Below are 9,767 nucleotides of genomic sequence, written 5' to 3'. Positions count from 1 at the left end.
TGAGACATTATCTTTAAAAATACCATGTTAATTATTTTCCCTATATTCAATTTGGCTTGAGTGACAAAGATCTAGAAACCAAAGTCCTTTACAGAGATTCACTGTCACATTGACACGGAGATACATACAGAATACAGGAAACTCAAATTATTCAGTCAGTTGTGCTTTTTTCCCTGTTACCTTCGACACATACATATGCTAGTTTTAACTTATGTTTGTTCTGAACCTATGTCTGGATATTTCTATACGTATGGTTTTTTTTCCCCCGAAAGGCCTATTTTGAAACCTCTAAAGTAGAGAAAAAAGTGAAATTGATCCCCTTAGTAAGCTTTTTAAAAATCATTAACATATTCTTATTCACGCTTCTTAGCATGATGCTGCTATCTGGACAATTCTATAGACTTTACAATTCTATATCCACTCCTCCAAATTTGACCCCTTTGAACGGCTCTCCCTCAGTTAAAAAAAAAATAAAGATAAACTACAAGCATCCATGACTTAGAATCATGTTTATGGCAAACTTATTTAATAATCTAATGATTTAAAAATAAATCATTTTTTTAAACACCTGCCTTGAAAGACCTCACGTGGCAGCTTCGGGGATTTGAATACCTTTGAGAAACCTGAACATCTAAAGGAGTTAGTGGGACTGATGCAGTTGAGGCACTGAACATTTGACATGGCAGTTGTAGAACTTGTAAATGTACCACAGTAGGAAGCAGCTTTCCATGGACTTCAAAGCAAACGGCAGTTAATTATCTAGCTTTCAGGAGCAGCGTGGACTTACCGTGACAGCTGTTAGGCGAGGACACATGGGCATCTCCACAACTGAACATCAGCTCGTGTCATTGTTTGGCTTGGATCTCTTTGGAAGGAAATGCTTAAGGTCTCAGCTTGGTTCAATTCAAATTAGTCTAAGAGTTTTCCCAGATGGTTTCTCAGCACAAGCTTATTTTTCACCCCAGAGCCTGTGCTTCGCCATCACCTCAGATCTGCCGTCGACATGCTGTTTGCATATGCTCAAGCTCCATTTTTAATGCTATGCATGGGACATATCCATTTGAACTTTCTCTTCCCTGTTATTATCGTGAATTCAACCTGAGGTTCTTGTGACTTTGGTGAGAAAAGAAATGCTTCTGCTTTTTAATCTCTCACTCTCTTTCTCTCTCTATATCCCTCCCCCTCCCTGTCATTCACCCTCCTCATTTTTTCACCGACAGAGAAGATTGACTGTTTCTACCTGGTGTCTAACAGGTGGGATATCTTGGGGTGTTCTTCATGGCTGGCTAAATATAGTGGGTCCAAGTATTATTTGACTTGCATGAATCCTAGTGGGGCCTGGCTTGTCCACAGTTTCCCAGAGCATCAGCTTCTATCTATAACCTGATTAGTCTTCAGATCAGCCATGACAAATTCCCAGAATAACCAAGCTCATTCTTGACCTCTCCTAACACCACCTCCCAATCGAGGGTGGTGGTTACAATTGTGCTCTTTGCTGCGTCTAGCACCATTTTTAGATCCTGAACTCATCCTTCTTGAACAATGTCAGGTCGTCCATAAATACAAAGCAAAAAGAAAGTAAAGAACATATTCCTTGGATTACATCTGCTGGAGATAGGGAAGAATAAAATTTGAAGGGGAAAAAGTAAGGGATCAGAAGCTAATTAGGAAAGAATTGGGAAAAGGAAAACTTTTCCCAAAAAGGAAGAAAAAAATGAAGTACCAAAGTGATATGACCTAAACTCACTTCACCCCTTCTAGAAAAATGTCTGCCTTGAAGTACTCTAAGTTAGTGAGGTCTTGCTGTTAAACTTGAAAAGTAAAAAAAAAAAAATAATAACACTTGAACAAAAATCCTCAGCAATTGCTGACCTCTCATTGCCATTCACTTCAATCAGCCCCATACTGTTTCTTGACATGCCCAAAGTCCCAAACGAGGCCTTGCTGATTTCAAGCAGTTGGTAACTATGTGCAATATATGCAGAATCATCTTCTGGGGACTCCAAAGACTTAGGACTCTTCTAGTCCCTCCACCTCCAGGAAACAAATATCAATTCCTTTCATCTTTCTAGTATGCCAAATGTTTTCAAGCTGCCTGTAAAACGTGTGATGTGAGTGATTTGACAAAAATATTATACAAATTTATTAATTATCTTTGAACATGTTTCTTTGCAGTTTTCAGTTCATTTTATATTAAGTGCTGAGCAGAAACTGGCTTTGTTTCTTACAGCCAAATTACACAACATGCATAAATCTTTAATGTTCTTGGTTTCCTTTAGTGATTTCGCTTTCTTCCAAAAGTATCTGAATACCTCTGAAATGCATGCTGGATAAATTCCCAAGATGCCAGGCTGCTGGCCAAAGTGCTCAAAGGTGATAGGCTACAGCTGCTTCCTTCTTCCTAAGGAAAATGGTACAGAGATACAGGTCACTGGATACTTGACAAATGTGTGATTGCTGAGTGTGCAGGCCCCTGTTTTCTAAGAAGATGCTGAGTAGCAAACTGCTTTATGGAGAGAGTATGTAGTTAACCAAATCTAGGTTTCCTAGTTTAAATAAGGCAATTGAGTGATCAGTGAATCATAAAAGCTGAGAATGGGAATGTACTTTAAAAATCACATGGTCCTGGGGTGGTGGGTGGCTCAGTCAGTTAAGCAGTTGACTCTGGATTTCAGCTCAGATCATGAATCCAGGGTCCCAGAATCAAGCTTCACTTTTGGCTCTGTGCTTAGCGAAAAGTCTGCATGAGGATTCTCTCTCTCTCTCTTTCTCTCTCTCTCTCTCTGTCTGCCCCACCCCCCACTCACACACACTCTCTTTCTCTCTAAAATCAATCAATCAATATATTTTTTAATCATACGGCCCAGAGATCTAATCCAAGAATACCTGCTGTATAATCCTACCAAGTGATCATATGTATGAACACCTCTGGACCAAGAAATCTACTCTGTGTTAAAATAGTCTATATACATACACTCAATTGTAATTCATATCAGACATGGACAATCTCCATAATATGTAAAGAGCTTCTACACTTCACTAAGAAAAAGGCCAATAGTCCAATTAAAAACAAAACAGGCAAAGAATATGTAAAGAAAAATAAATAGCCATGACTATAAATTGAAAAAGAGGGGCAGCCCGGGTGGCTCAGCGGTTTAGTGCAGCCTTCAGCCCAGGGCGGGATCCTGGAGACCCGGGATCAAGTCCCACGTTGGGCTCCCTGCATGGAGCCTGCTCCCTCTGCCTGTGTCTCTGCCTCTCTCTTTCTCTCTCTCTCTCATGAATAAATAAATTTTTTTAAAAAAGTAAATACTTTGTTCTATAAAAATAAATAAATAAATAAATAAATAAATAAATATTGAAAAAGAGACAGAAGAGGGGTGCCTGGGTGGCTCAATTGGTTAAGCATCTGCCTTCGGCTCAGTTTGTGATCTCAGGGTCCTGGGATCTAGCCCCATATGGGGGCCTTTGCTTAGCAGGGAATCTCCTTCTCTCTCTCCCTCTGTCCCTCCCACTCCCTCCTCTGCTCATGCTCATGATCTGTCTCTCTCAAATAAAGAAATAAAATCTTTTTTAAAATTAAAATAAGAAGATAACTTCACTCATAGTAAGAGAAATGCAAATGAAAACCACACTGAAATACAGCTTTTCAAATATTCCCTATATTCCTGATTTGACTATAACTTTGTACAATTTCTGTAGAGTAAAATTTAGTAATTAAAGTAACAGATGCATATACATGCTTTTACTCATTACTTCAACTTTTGGGGATTTTTAAAGATGCAAAATGGTCTACTTACACAGGTAGCCACTGCAGTTATTAGTGCTAACAAAAGATGTAGAAATAACCTACTACCCAAAGATGCAGTTGAATAATATATTCATGCAATGGAGTACTATGCAGCTGTCAGTAATAATGGTAATAAGGCAGCTCTTAAGGTTCATAATAGAAAGTTCTCCAAACTTTATTGTTTAAAGAAAAAAAAAATCAAGATACCCTCAGCAAACTAGGAATAGAGAATTTCCTCAACTTGATAACAAACTACTATTAAAACAGAAACAAAAAACAAAAAACAAAAACCCTAACATCATACTTAGTGGTGAGAAACTTAAAGCTTTCCCACTAAAATCAAGAAGACCTGCTTTTCAACATCACACTGGTAACCCTAGCTAATGTAATAAGATGGTAAAAAGGAAATAAGAGGTATACAGATTGGGAAGAAAGAAATAAAGCTATCTTTGTTCATAGTTAACATGATTGCCTTGCAGAGAATTTGAAACGATTGTCAAAAAAAATACTCTTGGAACTAATAAGCAGTTATAACATAGTTGCAGGATACAAGGTTAATTTACAAAAGTTGATCACATTCCTATATGCCATCAATGAACCAGTGGACTTGCTTAAAACACATTGCTGTTTACTTCTGTACCTCCCAAAATGAAATATTTGAGCATAAATCTAACAAAGTATGTACAAGATTTATATGAGGCAAACTGCAAAATTCTGGTGAAAGATATCAAAGAAGGGGCAGCCCTGGTGGCTCAGCGGTTTAGCGCCACCTTCGGCCCAGGGCGTGATCTTGGGAGACCCAGGATGGAGTCCTGCATCGGGCTCCCTGCATGGAGCCTGCTTCTCCCTCTTCCTGTGTCTCTGCCTCTCTCTCTCTCTCTTTCTCTCTCTCTGTCTCTATGGATAAATAAATAAAATCTTTTAAAAAAAGATATCAAAGAAGAACTAAATAAATGGAGAGATAGCTCATATTCATGGGTAAGAAGACTCAGTATTGTCAAGTTTTCAGTTCTTCCCATTTTGATTTATAGACTCAACACGATCCTAGTCAAAACCCGAAATGGTTATTTTGTGGATGTTGGCAAACTGGTTATAAAGTTTATATGGAAAGACAAAAGAGGGGTGCCTGGGTGGCTCAGGGTGTTATGTATCTGCCTTAGGCTCAGGTCATGATCCGGGTCCTGGGATTGAACCCCACATCAGGCTCCCTGCTCAGGGAGGAGCCTGCTTCTCCCTCTGCCTCTGCTGTTCCTCCTGCTTGTGCTCTCTCAGTATCTCTCTGTCAAATAAATAAATAAAAATCTTTAAAAAAAAAAAAAAGGAAAGGTAAAAGATCAGATAAACTGAAGGTCAAAGAAAAACAAAGTTACAGGACTGACTTCAAGACTTATTATTAAGTTACAATAATCAATATATATAGTGTGGTATAACAAAAGAATAGACTACTAAGTCAATGGAATACAAAAAAAACAGAAATAGATCCACACAAATATAATTAACTTATCTTTGACAAAGGGACAAAAGCACTAAAATGGAAAAAAATAGTCTTTGCAACAATTGGTGCCAGATCAACTGGACATCCACATACAAAACAATTATTCTAGACACAAACTTTACACCTTTCTGAAACATTAACTCAAAATGGATCATGGACCTAAATGTAAAACACCAGACTATAAAACTAGAAGATAAGGAGAAAATTTGGATGACCTTGGATTTGACAATAACTTTTTAAATACAACACCAAAGCACAGTTCGTGAAAGAATGAATTGATAAGCTGTACTTCGTTAAAATTAAATTTTTCTGCTCTGTGAAAGATACTGTCAAGAAAATGAAAAGATAAGCCACAGATTGGAAAAAAATATTTAATAAAGGACTGTTCTCCAAAATATGCAAAGAACACTTGAAAGTAAACGATAAGAAAGCAAACAATCCAATTAATAAATAGGACGAAGACCTTATGAAATCCCTCACCAAGAAGATATGCAGATGGCCAATAAGCATATGGAAAGATGTTCCACATCATGGAAATGCAAATTAAAACAGTAATAAGAAAATATAAATAAATAAAACAGTAATAAGATACCATTACACATCTATTGGAATGGCCAAAATTTAGAACACTGACAACAACAAATGCTGGTGAGCATATCAACAACAGGAACCCTCGTTCTTTTGTAGTGGGGTTGCAAAACTGTACATTTTGGAAGACAGTTGGGCCAATTTCTACAAAACTAAACATATTCTTACCATGATCCAGCAGTTACGCTCTTTGGTATTTACCCAACAGAGCTGGAAAACATGTCCACACAAAAACTAGCACGTGGATGTTGACAGCAGCTTTATTCATGATTGCCAAAACTTGGAAGCAGCCAAGACATCCTTCAGGAGATGACTGGACAAATAATCTGGGGTACACAGTGGAATATTATTCAGTGCATAAAAGCAATGAGCTATCAAGCCACGAAATGACATGAAGGAAGCTGAAAAGCATATTACTGAGTCAAATTTGGAAGACCAGTGGTTGCCAGGGTTAGGAGGAAGGGAGGGATGAATAGGCAGACACAGAGAACCTCAGAGTGTTGAAACCATTCTGTGCAATATCGCTCTGCTGGATACGTGTCATTACGCACCAAACCCGTAGAATGCACAGCACCAAGACTGAACCCTAATGCAAACTATGGACTTTGGATGATAATGATGTGTCAGTGTAGATTCACTGACTGTAACATATGTGCCAGGGTGGTGTGGGATGTTGATGGGAGAGACTGTGAGTATGTGAAGATGAGGGATATATGGGAACTCTGTACCTTCTGCTCAGTTTTGCCTCAACCCTAAAACGGCTCTAAAAAATAAAGTTTATTATTTTTAATTTATTTATTTTAATTAATTAATTAATTTTAAATTTAAATACATAACAAAATGTATAAAATGTTCCCATTACATAAAATTGGGGAAGGGATTACCAATATATTCATTTCTCTTTCCTTTTTTTTGTAAGACTTTATTTATTTATTCATGAGAGACACAGAGAGAGGTAGAGACATAGGCACAGGGAGAAGCAGGCTCCCGCAGGGAGCCCAATGAGAGACTCGACCCTGGAATCCTGGGATCACACCCTAAGCCAAAGGCAGAGGCTCAACCACTGAGCCACCCAGGCTTCCCTATATTCATTTTTCTTTTGCATGAAATTGTTACCTGTGAAGAATGGGACAAGGGTTAGAGGAAGACTTTTCACCATAGAGCTTTTTATACTTATTTTTAAACCATTAAAAAAAGTACTCATTTGAAAAAGTAAATAAAATAATTTAAAATATATGAGAATGGTCAATTCCATCCCTTTCTTATAGTCCATTAAAAAAAATTTCAGTATTGAAATACTACCTCAAACAGTTAACTCTTTTCATATTTGTTTTTAATGGAGACCATCACACAATGGTCTAGCCCTAAAAATTTGGACCAAAGCTTCAAACTTCTTGAAACCAAAGTATAAACAAAACCTGATAAAATCTCCAAAAGAGAAAAATCAAATCTTAAAAGAATGTAGGTACCTATGAGCCTCCACTATGTTTTCTTTTACTGAAATTTTACCTTAAATATCAGCCATGAGTCTTGATTATTTATTTACCATTTAAGGTCTTAACTTTTAAGCCTCCAATTCCAAAGATTTGTGGGCAGGGAACATATGGTACTGTGTCGTGGGCGTGCTAGAAACACCCAGCTGTCCTCACTGGCTGAACATGTTCTTTGGGAACTGCTAGTTGCAGGCCTTCTGGACCTTTAAGGAATTTTTCTACTGACCTCAAAAAAAAAAAAAAAAAAAATCCAAACACTTCTTCTGGATGAATGCTATTTCTTTTAGAACCGATTTGTCCAGGAGATCTGTCAAATTGTTGTAACTGATATGTTTGATAACTGTTCTTCTGCTTGTCCCTTGGGTGGTTAGGACCTTTTTTACAGAAGTGTCCTTATGAGATTCACAGACAGTGGTCACAGACTTTCTGAATTTGATTCTAGCAGGTGGCAGGGCAGCTCTGCCTCTCTTTCCTTTGGGAGAACCCACTTGCCTCCAGAAAGGGCTGCCTTCAGCTGACACCAACAGAACCTGCCAAAGAGTTCACATGCTGGTTTTTTTTTTGATAGGCCCAGCAAGGTTAGATGCTATCACCACTCAAGGTTTTGGCCAGGCCAGAAGCTGGGTGCGTCCCAATGATGTACCGTGACCAAACTGTTTGGGCCGTAGCACCCTGTTTGGCATAGAATGGTGCAGTATCAAATTCTGGCAACAGCTTTCAGCTCTGTAGTATTCAAGGAAGATCCTGGGCTGCAGAAGGGGTTTTCCTGATGCAAACTGACAGTGAAAAATCTTCAGCTCAAGGTCAGTCTGCATGCACAGATTCAATTTACCCACCAGCCCTTGATTAAAAATCTGTTTCTGGAATATAGATGTTAGCAGACGATAATTCCTAACTACTTGCCAATGAAATTTAACGTGGTGGATCCTTTAATACATTTTTAAAGCTGTTTAAATCCAAATCAAAAATCATCTCAATCATCCAACAGAACAAAATCTGAAATATTTTGGGAACCAAAGATTTATCTAGCTTTCACACACACACACACACATATACACACAAGTCCAAAACTAAAGAACTTCAAGATCATCAGAAGTAAAAATGAAAGCAATCAGAAGCATATGTTTACAAGCCACGTAACATAAAACAGAAGTGAGGAAATATTTTAAAGCTCAAAGGCTATATTGATTCGTGTAGAATGATAAAAATGTCTCTTGTTCTCGCCTTTTTAAAAATGCCTAAGATACATATTTGGGGGGAAAAAACCCTTAAATACCCCTTAAAAATTTAAGTACCAGGACTGAGTAAATTTCTATTTCTACACAAACACCTCTTTAATTTATAAATGACCACAAAAGCACTAGGTATTATGGTTCTAAGAATTATAACTTACTGTAATTGCTCTGTGTGCAAAATAGTGATACCTCAATGAATGGATCTTCTGAAAACATGTTGCTTTATCTTAATAAACTTTGGATTTTTTTTAAAGAAGTTTGTTTTCAAAAATCTTCAGTAATCATTTCAAGCAAAGCTGTACACACAAACTGTATTCATGTATGACAAAAATACCCCAGGACACAGAAGCTACTGCCTCAGAAAAGAGATATTCACATATTGAAGGTGAACAGTTTCTTAACCTCTCAGTTTCATCATTTTGTGTGCAAAATGGAGCTAATAATACCTCCTGCACAGGGCTGTCAAAAAGATTAAATACGATTATATATGTAGTACCTATCCCTCGCTGTGCCTCATAAAATTAGCTCTTAAAATAAATACCTCTTCTGTAACCAGAATTTATTTTTTTCTCTAATTATAGGTGGAATATTTTGTCCTCTGTAAAAGGAATTTCATACAGGTAAAGATATTTTAGGAGTTTAGGACTTTCCAAGAAATCATTAAGCCTTTGTTCCAATGACCCCCTCCCTGGAATGAGGGTAAGCAACGGGATCTATTCTAGAAGCTGCTTAGGAATTACTAAGGGTAAAGGGCTGTATGTCCTTTGACACCAGCTTCTTTAGGACTTTGGAACCTTCTTGGCTCTTCTTCACTTGAGCTCTTACTCCTTCTCTCTGTGCTTGTGGGCTGGAACCTCTCTCAGGCTGCTTCCAACGTTCATCCATCTCCTACCTTCTGCCCCTTTTTCTCTTCTTAGGGATTCTTCAAATCCAAAGCCTCATTTATTCCTCCATCTTCTCTGTATCAAAAGGAGAAGCAGATAGGGAGGAATTATTGACACACTGACTATCTGAATTGGCAGTGAGTGTCTCAAAGGTCCCAAATTCTGAGGAATGCTCTGATTCCCACTTAAATTCCAGGGAGGCAGTGCAGTTTAAGAAGACCCTGACATGGGGCACCTGGGTGGCTCAATTGTTCAGTGTCTGCCTTTGGCTCAGATCATGAT

The sequence above is a fragment of the Canis aureus genome, chromosome 22, assembly GCF_053574225.1.
Source record: "Canis aureus isolate CA01 chromosome 22, VMU_Caureus_v.1.0, whole genome shotgun sequence".
In the NCBI taxonomy this organism is placed as follows: Eukaryota; Metazoa; Chordata; class Mammalia; order Carnivora; family Canidae; genus Canis; species Canis aureus.
The sequence above is the reverse complement of the archived record's forward strand: the minus strand, read 5'-3'. Positions refer to the sequence as shown.